The 17,254-nt window shown below is 48.3% G+C and overlaps 1 pseudogene; it reads left to right on the top strand.

Moving 5' to 3' along the window:
• Positions 1-5,573: 5,573 nt before the first annotated feature.
• LOC117525324 lies at positions 5,574-16,258 on the top strand (annotated as a pseudogene).
• The last annotated feature ends 996 nt before the right edge of the window (positions 16,259-17,254 follow it).

Below are 17,254 nucleotides of genomic sequence, written 5' to 3'. Positions count from 1 at the left end.
GGTTTGATTCTGGAGACATGGAAGACCGGATGGATCCGCAGTGAGGCCGGGAGTTGGAGCCTCACTGCGGTAGGACTGAGGACCTTGAGGATGGTGAAGGGTCCAATGAAGCGGTCTTTCAGCTTGGGGGACTCGACCTGAAGTGGAATGTCCTTGGTGGAAAGCCATACCTCCTGCCCGGGCTGGTATGCGGGGGCCGGGGACCGTCGACGGTCTGCATGGGCTTTCGCCCTCGTCCGAGCCCTCAACAAGGCCGAACGGGCGGTGCGCCACACCCGACGGCATCTCCGCAGGTGAGCCTGGACCGAGGGCACACCGACCTCTCCCTCCACCAAAGGAAACAAAGGGGGTTGGTACCCCAGACACACCTCGAACGGGGAGAGGCCGGTGGCAGAGGACACTTGGCTTTTATGAGCGTACTCGATCCAGGCCAGATGTTCACTCCAAGCCGTCGGGTGTGCGGAGGTCATGCACCTAAGGGCTTGCTCCAACTCTTGGTTGGCCCGTTCGGCCTGTCCGTTGGTCTGTGGGTGATACCCAGACGAGAGGCTTACGGTGGCCCCCAGTTCCCGGCAGAAACTTCTCCATACCTGTGAGGAGAACTGGGGACCGCGATCCGAAACGATGTCTGTAGGTATCCCATGCAGCCGGACGACATGGTGGACCAGGAGATCCGCCGTCTCCTGGGCCGACGGAAGCTTCGGGAGGGCCACGAAGTGGGCCGCCTTGGAGAATCGGTCCACTATCGTGAGAATGGTGGTGTGTCCCCGGGACGGCGGGAGGCCCGTGACAAAATCCAGACCGATGTGGGACCAGGGGCGATGAGGCACAGGAAGTGGCTGAAGGAGTCCCTGTGCCTTCTGGTGGTCCGCCTTGCCCCTGGCGCAGGTGGTGCAGGCCTGGATGTAAGCCCGGACATCAGTCTCCAGGGACGCCCACCAGAAGCGCTGCCGGACCACTGCCACGGTCCTACGCACCCCTGGGTGGCAGGAGAGTTTGGACCCGTGACAGAAGTCCAGGACGGCAGCTCTGGCCTCTGGTGGGACGTACAGTCTGTTTCTCGGTCCTGTTCTGGGATCCGGGCTCCGTGCCAGGGCCTCCCGGACGGTCTTCTCCACGTCCCAGGTTAGGGTAGCCACGATAGTGGACTCCGGTAAGATGGGTTCCGGTGGATCCGACAGCTCGGTCTTGACTTCCCGTTCGTGCACCCGGGACAGGGCATCCGATCTCTGGTTCTTGGTCCCGGGGCGGTAGGTGATCCGGAAGTCAAAACTGCCGAAAAACAGTGACCAGCGGGCTTGCCTGGGGTTCAGTCGCTTGGTGGTCCTGATATACTCCAGGTTCCGGTGGTCAGTAAAAACCGTGAAAGGCACCGACGCTCCCTCCAGCAGGTGTCTCCACTCCTCAAGAGCCTCTTTCACCGCAAGGAGCTCTCGATTGCCCACGTCATAGTTCCACTCTGCTGGGGTCAACCTGCGGGAAAAATAGGCACACGGGTGAAGAACCTTATCGGTCTCTCCGCTCTGGGATAGCACGGCTCCTATCCCTGAGTCAGAGGCGCCCACTTCAACCACAAACTGGCGACTAGGATCGGGCTGCACCAAGACAGGTGCAGTCGAGAAGTGCTGTTTCAACTCCCTGAACGCGGCATCGCACCGATCCGACCAGGTGAAGGGACTTTTGGTGAGGTCAGGGCTGTCAGGGGGCTAACTACCTGACTATACCCCTTAATGAACCTCCTGTAAAAATTTGCGAAGCCGAGGAACTGTTGCAGCTTCCTACGGCTCGTAGGTTGGGGCCAGTCTCTCACTGCTGCGACCTTGGCCGGATCCGGGGCGACGGAGTTGGAGGAGATGATAAACCCCAGGAAGGACAAAGAAGTGCGGTGAAACTCACACTTCTCGCCCTTCACAAACAGCCGGTTCTCCAACAACCGCTGCAGGACCTGATGTACATGCCGTACATGGGTCTCAGGGTCCGGAGAAAAGATGAGTATATCATCCAGGTATACGAAAACGAATCGGTGCAGGAAGTCCCGCAAGACGTCATTAACCAAAGCTTGGAACGTTGCGGGGGCGTTAGTGAGGCCGAACGGCATGACCAGGTACTCAAAATGACCTAACGGGGTGTTGAATGCCGTCTTCCATTCGTCTCCCTTCCGGATCCGAACTAGGTGGTATGCGTTCCTAAGATCCAACTTTGTGAAGATTTTGGCTCCATGCAGGGGGGTGAACACCGAATCCAACAAAGGCAACGGGTATCGGTTGCGAACCGTGATCTCGTTCAGCCCCCGGTAATCAATGCATGGACGAAGACCGCCATCTTTTTTGCCCACAAACAAGAAACCTGCTCCCATCGGAGAGGTGGAGTTACAGATCAGCCCGGCAGCTAAGGAGTCCCGGATGTAGGTCTCCATTGATTCGCGCTCAGGTCGGGAGAGGTTGTACAGCCTGCTGGACGGGAACTCCACGCCTGGCAACAAATCAATGGCACAATCGTACGGACGGTGCGGGGGAAGAGTGAGTGCCCGATCCTTGCTAAAAACGTCAGCAAGATCGTGGTACTCAACCGGCACCGCCGACAGATTGGGGGGAACTTTGACCTGCTCCTTAGCCTGGGAACCGGGAGGAACCGAGGATCCCAAACACACCCGATGGCAGGTCTCGCTCCACTGAACCACCACCCCGGACGGCCAATCAATCCGGGGATTGTGTTTCAATATCAAGGCGAACCCCAGAATCACATGGGAGGTAGAAGGAGTCACAAAAAACTCAATCTCCTCCCTATGATTCCCTGACACTACCAGAGTTACTGGTGGTGTCCTATGTGTGATTAAAGGGAGTAGGGTGCCATCTAGTGCTCGCACCTGCAATGGTGAAGGTAGCGCCACCAGAGGGAGCCCTACCTCCCTGGCCCATCTGCTGTCTAGCAGATTCCCTTCTGACCCTGTGTCTACCAGTGCTGGGGCCTGAAGGGTTAAATCCCCGCTAAGGATTGTAACTGGGAGCCGTGTGGCAATGTGTGTGTGTCCCACGTGAATTTCTTGGCCCACCCTAAGCCCAGTTTCTAGGGGCGGGCGTTGGTGTTTAACCGTTTGGGGCAATTGCTCAATTGATGCTCCATTGAGCCACAAACAAAACACGCCCCGCGAGGAAGCCTCCTGTCTATTTGGTGGTCTAAATGTGGCCCTGCTCGTGTCCATAGCTTCGTCAGCAGGGGGAGCTGTCGCCCCACGGGACGTAGAGGCCAGGGAGCGTGGGAAGGGCGGACCTTTCTCAGACCCGGAAGGAAGAGGGACGGCGCGCACCCGGCCATGCCCTTCGCCTCGTTCCCGATGGCGTTCCTCCAACCGATTGTCTAACCGTTCAACAAGATCAATAAGCCCATCTAATTCCCGTGGTTCATCCTTGGCCACCAGGTGCTCCTTCAGGACTGACGACAGTCCGTTTACGAAGGCGGTGCGGAGCGCAGCGTTATTCCAGCCGGACCTCGCAGCCGTGAATGCGGGACTGCATAAGCGGCTGCACTTCGGCATCCCTGTCTCATTGACAGCAGCACAGTTGAAGCGGTCTCTCCCCTGTTAGGGTGATCAAACACAGTTCTGAACTCCCTCACAAACCCAGTGTACGTGTGAAGGAGCCGTGAATTTTGCTCCCAAAGCGCCGTAGCCCAAGCGCGTGCCTCTCCCCGAAGCAGAGTGATCACATAAGCTATCTTGCTTGCGTCTGACGTGTACATGACGGGACATTGTGCGAAGACGAGCGAACACTGCATGAGAAAGTCCGCGCACGTCTCCACACATCCTCCGTACGGCTCAGGAGGGCTTATGTATGCTTCAGGGGATGGTGGGAGGGGTTGTTGAACCACCACTGGAACATTCACATCCTGCACAGGGTCGGCAGGAGGAGGAGCTGCAGCAGCGCCCTGAGCGTTCCCCGCCACTTGCGCAGAGAGAGCCTCCACCCTGCGGTTCAGGAGGATGTTTTGCACGGCTATTTGATCCATCCGAGCCGTAAAGGCGGTGAGAATGTGCTGTAGCTCACCAATCATGCCTCCTGCAGACGCCTGCGCTCCCTGCTCTCCCATTGGTCGTTCAACAGCCGGGTGACGCCCCTCGGAGTCCATGACGCTGGCCGAGATATCCTGTTGGGAAAGTGTAGTGACACGGACCCACAACAGGGGGCGTAAATGAACGGACAATGGAAGGAGTCAAATTAGAACACTTTACTGTTGTGAATGTCACAACCAAACACAGCAGATTACAGAATGTGCACAAGTCAATCAATAAAGGTGTCGTGTGGGCAGGCTCGACGATAGGAGACGCCCGTCTGGAAACGAACCGGAACCACACGATTTCCACTGCCACCGAACCCGAGGGATACTGGAGCCGCCAAGTCCCGAAGTCCCCAGGTGGCCACCGTCACGGGGTGTCGGATCTGGTACTGCTGGCAGAAAGCAAAGACAGTCAAGGGTGGGTGTGTGAACACCCAGTAACAATCCTGGTGGGAATTCCACCTCCACCTCTCACTCAATAACTTGCAGAGTACTGTAGATTCCTCAGGGGAAAAGAGTGCCTTCAGCGCTCTCTCAGCTTTCACCGACAGAGGTACCGGTACTCCTGCAAACACTCACAATATACAAATATTGTAATCACAAACGGCTGAGGATATTACCTCTTGTAGAAGATGATATCTCGGCAATGTGGTGGAGGTGTCTTCCTGCTTTTATGCCAGATGTGAGTAGATGATTAGTGACAGCTGTCATGGATGATGAGTGACAGCTGTCACCACGGCTTGTTCCTGGAGGCGGCAGCGCCCTCTCATGCCTGAAGCCCGCACTTCAGGCAGGGCGCCCTCTGGTGGTGGGACAGCAGTACCTCCTCTTCTGGCGGCCCACACAACAGTTGGTGCAGCAAGAGGATAAGCTCGACACGCTAACCTCTGATTTCAACGGACTTGCCACCCGACAAGAAACTTTTATGATGTCTATCAGTGATCAGATGAGTCAACTGATGTCCAGGCTTGATTTTCCGGCTAAGTCAGATGCAGCTACCGCACTCCCAAGCATCCCACCGGGGCTGCCAGTACCCACACCGGCTTCCACACCAGCACCAGTCATTTGCAACCAGTTGTTGCGTCCCGAACGCTTTTCAGGAGACTCCGGAGACATCAGACCTTTTATTACCCAGTGCGAACTACACTTTGAGCTTATGGCACCCATGTTCCCGTCAGACAGAACCAAGATCGCATATATCATCACTCACCTGTCTGGTCAAGCAGCTGCCTGGGCTACTGCGGAGTGGGGATGACAATAACCCACCTGTGCTTCACTCCCGGCATTCACAAAAGCACTTGAACAAGTATTCCAACACACGTCCCCGGGACGTGAAACAGCTCGGTCCCTCCTGAAATTGAAGCAAAGCAGCCACCGGGTCGCAGATTACGCGGTTGATTTCCGCATCCTGGCTGCATAAAGCGAATGGAACTCGGCGGCATTCCTTGATGTGTTTTTCCAGGGGCTGTCAGCAGAAATTCAGGACCAGTTGGTGGCCATAGATCTGCCCGAGGAACTCGATGGCCTCATCGCACTCGCCATCCGCACGGACCGGCGCCTACAAGACTGACCTCGCCGTGGAAACCGCCATCCAGACTACCGGTCCCACACGCCTCCTGGCCGCTCCACCTCCTCCGCCCCTGCCCGACCAGGGCCATCCCAACCGAGCACCGAAGAACCCATGCAGCTCGGGTGCATGCGCCTAACCCCAGCCGAGCGACAGTGCCGCCAAGTGGACAGCCTCTGCTTCTATTGTGGACATGCTGGACATCAGATAGCAGATTGTCAAGCCGGGGTGCCACCGTGCGGTCAAGAGCGGATTTGCGGGTGAGTCAAAATTCTATTGTCCCTGTTTCTACACAGAAAATTATCCCAGCTAAATTAACATCTGACCACACTTCCATTACTGTTTCAGCTTTTATTGATTCTGGTTCAGATGCCAACCTGATTCTGTCCTCTCTTGCCAGGTACCTCCACCTGAAAATGTATAAGATCTCGCGCCCTCTGGAGGTACGTGCGGTGGACGGTCACGTCCTGAGAAAGATCACACATTGCACACAGTCTGTCAGATTATTAATTTCTCACACACACTCAGAATCAATCAGCTTCCATGTTTTGGATAATATGACTCACTCGCTAATCTTGAGGCATCCCTGGCTACAACGACATGGCCCGAATTTTGATTGGGTTAAGGGTGAAATCACGTCATGGAACCCAACCTGTAATTATTCATGTTTACCACGACCCGAGCCTGCGTCGCCAGGTTCGAATCCGGATCTCGCCGGGGTTCCTGATTGCTATCACGACCTAGCTTTTGTATTTAGTAAAACAAAAGCTAAATCGTTACCTCCTCACCGCAATTATGATTGTGCCATTGAGCTTCTCCCTGGGGCTAGTCCGCCCCAAGGAAAACTCTTTTCTCTGTCGGCACCTGAACGCCTCGTGATGACTGAATACATACGGGAGTCCCTGGAAGCAGGGTTAATTCATCCGTCATCTTCACCAACTGGGGCGGGATTTTTCTTCGTTGAAAAGAAAGATAAGACGCTACGTCCTTGTATTGATTATCGTGGTCTTAATGATGTCACTGTTAAAAACCGTTACTCACTGCCACTGATATCATCAGCATTTGAATTATTGGAGGGAGCCACGGTCTTTACAAAACTCGACTTGCGTAATGCATATCATCTGGTTAGAATCAGACAAGGAGATGAGTGGAAAACAGCTTTCAACACTCCATCCGGTCATTATGAATATTTGGTAATGCCTTTTGGCCTCACTAATGCGCCGGCTGTCTTCCAAAACTTAGTCATCGATGTGCTACGGGAATACCTTAACAAATTTGTCTTTGTGTATTTGGATGACATCCTCATATTTTCTCCAGATTTGGCTACACACAAGTGTCACATCCGTTCAGTTTTACAGACCCTCCGGCAAAAGGAGCTTTATGTGAAAGCAGAAAAGTGTGAATTTCATAAGTCCACCGTTTCCTTTTTAGGCTTTGTTATTTCTAAGGGGGAAATAAAAATGGATCCAGCAAGAGTGGCGGCAGGGCGGGATTGGCCCACACCTGTATCTCATAAGGAAGTCCAACGGTTCTTGGGATTTGCCAACTTTTACCAAAAGTTTGTCCGAAACTTCAGTGCTGTGGCGGCGCCTTTGCACGCAGTCACCTCGTCTCTCCACCCATTCGTTTGGACTAAGGAATGTGAGGAGGCGTTCAGAGCCTTAAAAGATCGCTTTACCACGGCCCCGGTGCTACTCCTTCCTGACCCAGCTCGGCAGTTCATGGTTGAAGTTCTGCAGAACGGAACTTCAGCATTGGCGACCGCGAACTGTCAGCGGTAAAGGTGGCTTTGGAGGAGTGGCGGCACTGGTTGGCGTGCTGCTACTCCTGGCGGCACTCCAACCAGTGCCACCAGGAAGATGGCACATATACCATTCGTAGTATATACCGACCACAAAAATCTGGAATACTTGCGTTCAGATAAACGCCTCAGTTTCCGCCAAGCTAGTTGGGCGATTTTCTTTAGTCGGTTTAATTTCGCACTGTCCTATCGACTGGGCTCGAAAAACGGTAAACCTGATGCCTTGTCCTGATAGAGGGACCCGGGTGACACGCCCTCCGACCCTGGCACCATTCTGCCTGCATCTTTTTTCGTGTCCACTATTACGTGGGATATAGAGTCGAAGGTCAAAGCGGCCTTGAATAAGGAACCTGCCCCAGTTGATTGTCCACCGAGCCGCCAATACGTTCCCAAGATGCTCAGGGTGGAGGTGATACGATGGTGCCATGATGGCCGCCTGTTCTGCCATCCGGGAATCAAGAAAACTATATCAGTAGTTAAACAGTGGTTTTGGCGGATGGGTCTTTCTTCGGACGTAGCGGAGTTATGTTAATGCATGTCAAATTTGCGCTACACAGAAATCATCTACTCATCCACCTGCGGGTACCTTATTTCCTCTCCCAGTTCCAAAACATCCGTGGTCGCACATTACAGTAGATTTCATTACTGGTCCTCTAAGGGTAACACTGTCGTATTAACGGTAGTCAATCGGTTGTTGAAAATGGTTCATTTATTCCTCTGCCACGCCTCCTGTCAGCTAAGGAGACGGCGAAGGTCATGTTGTCTCAGGTTTTTAAGTTACATGGGTTACCTCAGGATATTGTGTCAGACTGGGGTCCACAATTCGTGTCGCACTTTTGGAGGGAGTTCTGCCATCTCCTCGGGGTCACGTGAAGTCTTACCTCAGGCTACCATCCACAGGCCAATGGGCAAACCGAACGGTTAAACCAGGAATTATAAAAGGGTCTCCGTATCCTCGCTTCCCAGCATCCGGCGTCGTGGTCTTCCCAACTCCCTTGGATTGAGTTTCCTCACAATAGTTTGCCTTCAGCATCCTCCGGCTACTCCCATTTTCATGTAGTGTTCGGTCACCAGCCTTCAATTTTTCTCGCAGTTACCCACAACTTGTCTGTTCCCTCAGCTCTCAGTCTCATCATCCGTTGCCAACGAACCTGGGAGCAGGCTAGGCGCGCTCTGTTGCGTTCTTCCTTGATTTACAAAGCCACTGCGGATCGGAGGCGGTCGACCGCGCCTCTGTACACCCCCGGACAAAAGGTCTGGCTGTCCACGCGCCACTTGACCCTACAGGGCGCCCCTAGGAAACTGACTCCCCGGTTCATTGGTCCTTTTCCGGTTTCCAAGGTCATCAATCCAGTTGCCGTTCGTCTCTGCCTTCCCCGGTCCTTGCGTGTCCACCCCACTTTTCATGTTAGTCAAGTTAAGCCTGTCCGGTCTAGTGCTCTGTGCACAAGCTTGCATCAGCCAAGCTTGATCCTTCGTGCGCATGCGTGAGTTTTTTCACGCCTGTCGGTTGCGTCATTCGCCTGTGGGCAGCACTGGTCCACCCCCCTCGTCAGATTTTCATTGTGAGGGAAATGGCTGAGCGATTGGAGCAGCGCTGAATCAAATTTTTCCAGAAACTGTGAGAGACAGCCAGGTGGAAACCATTCGGAAGATTCAGACGCAGTGGTGCACAACAAAAAGCACGTCCGTGTTGGAAGTCTCACAGGACAAGTTGTGACATGCCCAGCTGTTACACAATGTCTTTGAAACTCACTCGACTGAAAAGCCACCGAAAGCTGTCTGAATCTTTCAAATGGTTTCCAACACGGACGTGCTTTTTGTTCCGCGCCATTGCGGCTCCGTCCCGATGCGCAAATTCCTCCGCACGTCTTTCATTACAAAATCTCCTGTAACAGTGGAATGTGCCGCAAAAGTGCTGATGTCCACCTCTTCTGCAATTTCTCTGGTAGTCAGACGACGTCCAGGATCAACACAGCGTTCACTTTGGAAATGATCTGGTCGTTTCAGCCTGTCGATGGCCGCTCAGAGTGCGGCGCGCCCTCTGCCGCTGTGGTTCGTCTTTAATCCGGTTGTAATGCTCCTTAATCTGTGTGACGCCCAGAGTATCCTCACCGAAAGCCATCTGAATCTTCCGAACAGTTTCCACCTGGCTGTCTTTCACAGTTTCTGGAAAAATTTGATTCAGTGCTGCTCCAATCGCTCAGCCATTTCCCTGACAATGAAAATCCGATGAGGGGGGTTGACCAGTGCTCACTCAAAGCCTGCCGACAGGCGAATGACGCAACCGACAGGTGTGAAAAAACTCACGCATGCGCACGAAGGTTCAAGCTTGGCTGATGCAATCACACGTGATTCAAATCCATATGGTTTTTGCAAAAAATAAAAAGGTCGGATACTTTTCTAACAGACCTCGTATATATGAAATGCAGCTCGCTTAGAAGACACTAACAGGTTTACTTTTCCTTCAGTGATTTTTGGAATGCTCAGTCAAATCCTTATCTGTCATATTGATGGTGGTCAATGGAGCAATGAGGGCAAGAATGGTGCATGTCCCCTCCCAGTTTTCTGGAAGGGTATTCCTAAGGATATGTTCACCACAATACCAATTCACATCTGACTGGGGCTGAGTTAATTTGGTGGTGTTACCCCACATAGTCCCATTTATCACTTTGTTGCACCATGAGTTCTCCAACACGCCTACTTGTACTCCTGTGCTGTTTGAGCGGGATAGACAGGCATAATTATTTCTTTCTGGAGTCAATATTGGAGGAACTGCATTTTTAGGAGGTCTTTTCCTCCTTGGTCAGGATCTGTTGAGAAATGCTTATCACAGTATTTTTTAGGCTTTTCATGTACTCCATTATCCTACTGTTGTTTTCAAACTCACCTCCCCCTTTCCTTTCGGATGTGAGAGGGGACGGCATTACTCTTCCTGTCAAAACCTCATGTGGACTGAGATTTGTGCTTGCATTGGATAAAAATCTCATACTAAACAAGACAATGGGCAAAGCCTCTAACCAAGTCAGGGATTTTTGTGAGGTTTTTTGATGGTGTGGTTCGATCTTTCTACCAGCCCCTGTGATGCAGGATGGTAGACGGCTTCAAAAATCTCATGCTTTGCCCTGGATCTGGGCTCATGTGCTGTTTTGTCTTTTTATCTGTGAGCCATTAGTCTTTGATTTTCTGTATTTCATGATTTCAGTCTCTGGTTGTATTTATCTGGTCACTTTATTTTTGTCTCTTGTTTAGTCTCGTCTTGTTTTGGTTTTGATTGTCTCTTTTCTGTGCATATTACTTTTGTTACTGGTTTTATGCTCTGTTTATCATTTATTTTCTGTGTAGTCATTAGTTGTATTAGCTGTTATACTTTTGCCACATTGTGAGTTCCGGTTTAGTTTCTATCCCAGCCTTTACTGTCTTGGTTATCGTTCTGTATGCCTTCTGTCTCTTTTTGCATCTGCTCTCACTCCTTTACACTCTGCTTTGTGTTTCTGTCTCTGTACTATCTTGCACCACTTCTTCCCTCTGAGTCTGTCTACTACACTCTCTGCACCTGTTCTCTGTCATCTTTGTTTTCCCACACACCTGTTCTCACTTACCTTGATCACCACACCTTGTATTTAAACCCACCTGCTTCTCTCCCTCACTGCTTGTTTGTTGCACTTCTTGTCTTCATTCCAGCGTGTGTATTTAGTAGTCCTTAATCATTGTTTTCTGCCGTGTACGACCTCACTTGTTTTTTTACTTTGCCTTTTTGCCTCAGCCCATAACTCTGTCTCGCCGTGCCACTGAACCCAGCCTGTTTGACCATGCCTTTTTGCCTTATATTTTACTGTACCTCTGCATCACTGACTGACCTCCTGTGTACCGATTCCTTATCCTGTGTTTTCCTGTGTTTTTCCTGTGTATTACTCCACCCTCTCCAGTCTATAAGTCTGCATTTGTGTCCATCTTTCACAAATTGATGTTTGATCCCAAACACCGTTTCCAGTTCATGTAAATCTTTATTTGAGAAGTGGGTTCCATTGTCATATTTCACAATGGATGGTACCCCATACCTGGGCACAAATTCTTTTACAAGCCACTCGATTACTTTCTTGGCCTGTTCTGTTTTAGTGGGGACAGCTTCTACCCACCTAGAGTAAGAGTCCATGTATCTGTAGCCTTTGACTCTGCTTCCATATCAGCAAAATCAATCACTATTTCCTTCCATGGATCTGGAGCAGTGGTGAGCACAGCTAAAATTTAGTGGAAGCTACAGCTAACCGACTTTCAATATTGTCTCCCATAAACTCAGCTACTGACAGGCTGGTTTAGAGTTTAAACACCGCCAATGCTTCTGATCAGAATAAAAAACAAGCACTAACCCAATGCAACCAGCGTGTCAGCACTTCAGTCTTTGTGCGCTCTGCTCACTGCTGGAAGGAAGAGTCATTACCATTCACAGGACACAGCAGTTCAGCCATGAGGCCAAAGTCCTCAAATGGAAAGCAGGTTTGACTTGTGGTTTTGATTTATAAACCAAATTATTCTGGATAGTTTAAGTACATTACTGTCAAGTCATTTGTACAAAGTGAAAATATAACACACATCTTTTAATTTTAAAATAATGCACAAATTCTGAACTTTTGAACGTTAAAACACACAGATGGCAAACTGCATTATGTGTAAACTGAGCCTCAAAATCAATTCAATTTATTCATTTTATATAGCGCCAAATGACAATAGTGTTGCCTCAAGGGGCTTCACACAAAACAGTTCAAAAAACAAAATAAAATGAATTAAAAAGCACAGTAAAAGAGTCAAAAAGTGAAAAGCACTGTAACATACTACCAGTATGCTAGCCATATGAAAGGGAAAATAAGTGCGTCTTAAGTCTGGACTTGAAAGTCTCTACAGAATCTGACTGTTTTATTTATGCAGGGAGATCATTCCACAGAACAGGGGCACAATAAGAGAAAGCTCTGTGATCCGTAGACTTTTTATTCACCCTAGGGACACAAAGTAGTCCTGCATCCTGCGAATGCAAAGCCCAGGCCGGTACGTAGGGTTTAATTAGCTAGGTAAGGAGGTGACAGTCCGTGAACAATTTTCTAGGCTAGTAGCAAAACCTTACAACTCAATCAATTGCTCCATGCGTTTCACCGGTGCTCCTGTTGAGGTTATGAAACCTTTCCTCCTCCAGTGACACATACAACCCCTGGCAATAATTATGGAATCACAGCCTTGGAGGATGTTCATTCAGTTGTTTAATTTTGTAGAAAAAAAAGCAGATCACAGACATGACACAAAACTAAAGTCATTTCAAATGGCAACTTTCTGGCTTTAAGAAACACTATAAGAAATCAAGAAAAAAAAAACTTGTGGCAGTCAGTAACGGTTATTTTTTTAGACCAAGCAGAGGGAAAAAAAATATGGACTCACTCAATTCTGAGGAATAAGTTATGGAATCACCCTGTAAATTTTCTTCCCCCAAACTAAGACCTGCATCAAATCAGATCTGCTTGTTAGTCTGCATCTAAAAAGGAGTGATCACACCTTGGAGAGCTGTTGCACCAAGTGGACTGACATGAATCATGGCTCCAACACGAGAGATGTCAATTGAAACAAAGGAGAGGATTATCAAACTCTTAAAAGAGGGTAAATCATCACGCAATGTTGCAAAAGATGTTGGTTGTTCACAGTCAGCTGTGTCTAAACTCTGGACCAAATACAAACAACATGGGAAGGTTGTTAAAGGCAAACATACTGGTAGACAAAGGAAGACATCAAAGCATCAAGACAGAAAACGTAAAGTAGTATGTCTCAAAAATCGAAAATGCACAACAAAACAAATGAGGAATGAATGGGAGGAAACTGGAGTCAATGTCTGTGACCGAACTGTAAGAAACCGCCTAAAGGAAATGGGATTTACATACAGAAAAGCTAAACGAAAGCCATCATTAACACCTAAACAGAAAAAAACAAGGTTACAATGGGCTAAGGAAAAGCAATCGTGGACTGTGGATGACTGGATGAAAGTCATATTCAGTGATGAATCTCAAATCTGCATTGGGCAAGGTGATGATGCTGGAACTTTTGTGTGGTGCCGTTCCAATGAGATTTATAAAGATGACTGCCTGAAGAGAACATGTAAATTTCCACAGTCATTGATGATATGGGGCTGCATGTCAGGTAAAGGCACTGGGGAGATTGCTGTCATTACATCATCAATAAATGCACAAGTTTACATTGATATTTTGGACACTTTTCTTATCCCATCAATTGAAAGGATGTTTGGGGATGATGAAATCATTTTTCAAGATGATAATGCATCTTGCCATAGAGCAAAAACTGTGAAAACATTCCTTGCAAAAAGACACATAGGGTCAATGTCATGGCCTGCAAATAGTCCGGATCTTAATCCAATTGAAAATCTTTGGTGGAAGTTGAAGAAAATGGTCCATGACAAGGCTCCAACCTGCAAAGCTGATCTGGCAACAGCAATCAGAGAAAGTTGGAGCCAGATTGATGAAGAGTACTGTTTGTCACTCATTAAGTCCATGCCTCAGAGACTGCAAGCTGTTATAAAAGCCAGAGGTGGTGCAACAAAATACTAGTGATGTGTTGTAGTGTTCTTTTGTTTTTCATGATTCCATAATTGTTTCCTCAGAATTGAGTGATTCCATATTTTTTTCCCTCTGCTTGGTCTAAAAAAGTAACCGTTACTGACTGCCACAATTATTTTTCCTGATTTCTTATAGTGTTTCTTAAAGCCAGAAAGTTGCCATTTGAAATGACTTTAGTTTTGTGTCATGTCTGTGATCTGCTTTTTTTTTCTACAAAATTAAACAACTGAATGAACATCCTCTGAGGCTGGTGTTTCCATAATTTTTGCCAGGGATTGTATCTACATGTACTGCCTGCACCACATATGCCGAATTAGTGTAAATGTGGTCTTATTCCTTGCCAATTCACACGCCTCAATCATTGCCTGTAACTTGGCCCTTTTTGCCGACGCGCATTGCGGGATTATCTGGATAACTGCAAATTATTTGATCCAGGCAGGCTTGTAGGCAGTGTTGCCACAGTTACTTTGAAAAAGTAATCCAATTACTGATTACTGATTACTCCTTGAAAAAGTAACTTAGTTACTTTACTGATTACTCAATTGTAAAAGTAACTAAGTTAGATTACTAGTTACTTTTTTAGTTACTTTTCCCAGCTGCCGACAACAACTCTCTGCCACCTCAACATGACAATGATACCCGTTTTGCTAAAACTTACTTTATAGTCACCCTTTCTTGACTTCAATGAAAATAAATACTTGTTTTATAAAAAGTAATAAAAAGTACCTCTTTCTTGACCTCATATTTAACTGCTGACAGCACTGTAACAGTAAAACTTGCAATTTCGAGTAACCGGCGTTACCGGCATCACTGCTTGTAGGATAATACTGATTATAGTGACCTCTCCCAAAACCAGGCATGGGATTGGCCAGTGTCAGACCATGAGAAACCAGTTATTAAAGAAATTCCGTGATTAACAATCTTAATAAATATTCACATGGAAGCCAGTGGAACAATGTGACGAATCAGAGTGAGGGAGGTGGGACATCAATGTCCAACAGAGACTGGGAGGAGGAGAGACAGAGAGATAAATTAGCTGTACAACAGAGTTTTGGTCAGAAAGCTGCTGGAGCTCAGCAGCTTCTGATGATGAAGACCCAGGATGGAGCAGAGCTCTGCTTTCCTGAACTCATAAACACCTCCTGCAGGAATCCGACAGATTCTCAGGGTGAAATCGTGGTGCAGATTGTGCTGTTTTCCATCTCTGTGCTCATGGTGGTTCTCAACCTGCTGGTCATCATCTCAGTCTCACACTTCAGGCACAAATTCACTTTCAGTGTTTCATTTGTACATGTATGAAGATCTGAGATGGTACAGGCATGATACTGAGATGCATCTAAAATTCACATCTCATTTTCATCAACTCTGTGATGTTATTTGTTCTGTTGTTTCTTCTGTCCATCTCCAGGCAGCTTCACATCCCCTCCAACCTCCTCCTCCTCTCTCTGGCTATCTCAGACTTCTTTGTGGGTCTTGTGCTGATGCCAGGGTGAAATCTTGAGGCAAACATCCTGCTGGTTTCTCGGTGACTTGATGTGTTCACTGTATAACTGTGTTGCATTCATCGTTATCTCTACCTCAGTAGGAAACATGGTGCTCATCTCCATAGACCGTTACGTTGCTGTCTGTCACCCTCTGCATTATCAAACCACAGTCACTGTGAGAAAAGTCTCACTGTGTATTTGTGTGTGTTGGTCCTGTTCTGTTGTGTACAGTTGTCTCTTTGTAATGGAAGATCTGATAGAACCCGGCAGGTTTAACATTTGTTATGGAGAGTGTGTGATTGTCATTAATGACATTCAAGGAACTGTTGACCTTATTTTGGCCTTCACTGTTCCCATTGCTGTCATTCTAGTTCTGTATGGGAGGGTGTTTGTGGTGGCTGTGTCTCAGGCTCGGGCCGTGCGCTCTCATGTTACAGCCATCACACACAATCAATCAGTGAACGTACATGTGAAGAAATCTGAGATGAAAGCAGCCAAGACTCTTGGTGTCGTTATAGTTGTTTTCTTAATCGCATTATTTCCATATTACTGTTTCTGTCTTGTGGTGGAAGATTCACTCAATGGTCCTGCTGCTTCCTTTGTTATCTATCTGATGTATTTTAACTCCTGTCTAAACCCTGTGATCTATGCATTATTCTACCCGTGGTTTAGAAAAGCCATTAAACTCATTGTTACGGTTCAGATTCTGCAGCCGGACTCCTGTGAGGCCAACATATTGTAAGTTGTTTCAGTTGGTTGCAGTCATACATCAGTGGTTCCCCTAGTAATTTGTTTTTTGTTTTTGTTGTGGTTTTTTGTCAGTGCAGTGTTACTCACTGAGGAACTCAGCTTACGAGATAAGACTTTACTGATCTCACAGTGGAGAAATTCACATGTTACGTCAGCTCTTAATAAACACACAAGATGAGTGCGAGGAGAAGAAAATGTGCATCAAACAGCATGTGCAAAGATAATCAATAATAATAATACTTGTAACAATACAATACAATAAGAAAATTAGGTAGAAATAAAATATTTATATACATATATGTAAGTATATATGCATATATAAACAATTGGAATTAAAAAATAGGAGCATCTTATTTACAGTATGTGACGTGAGGTTTAGATGTGATAAGGTGACACTAGTGTTGGGACTGTTATTGCACGTGATTTGTGGACATATTATTGTGTGGCATGTGGTTATTTCAGTGTTATTGTACAGTCTGACAGCAGCAGGGAGGAACGACCTGCAGTATCGTTCCTTCTTGCACTGCGGGTGCCTCAGTCTGTCACTGAAGGAGCTGCTCAGCTCCACTACAGTCCAGTGCAGAGGGTGAGAGGAGTTGTTCATGATGGATATGAACTTGGCTAACACCCTCCTCTCAGCCACCTCGTCCAGAGGACAGCCCAGGACAGAGCTGGACTTCCTGACCAGCTTATTCAGTCTCTTTCTCTCCCGCTCTGTACTGCCCGGGGCCCAACAGACGACAGCATAGAGGACAGCAGAGGCTACAACAGAGTCATAGAAGGTTTAAGCAGAGGCCTGCTCACTCCAAAGGATTTCAGTCTCCTCAGGAGGTGGAGGCGACTGGCCTTTCTTGTACAGGGTGTCAGTGTTGTGAGTCCAGTCCAGTTTGCTGTTGAGGTGAACACCCAGGTATTTGAAACTGTCCACGGTCTCTATGTCCTCCCCCTGGATGTTCACCGGTGGGTGGGGTGGTGGTTTCCTCCTGAA

The sequence above is a fragment of the Thalassophryne amazonica genome, chromosome 14 (assembly GCF_902500255.1).
Source record: "Thalassophryne amazonica chromosome 14, fThaAma1.1, whole genome shotgun sequence".
Classification (NCBI taxonomy): Eukaryota; Metazoa; Chordata; class Actinopteri; order Batrachoidiformes; family Batrachoididae; genus Thalassophryne; species Thalassophryne amazonica.
The sequence above is the reverse complement of the archived record's forward strand: the minus strand, read 5'-3'. Positions and strand labels throughout refer to the sequence as shown.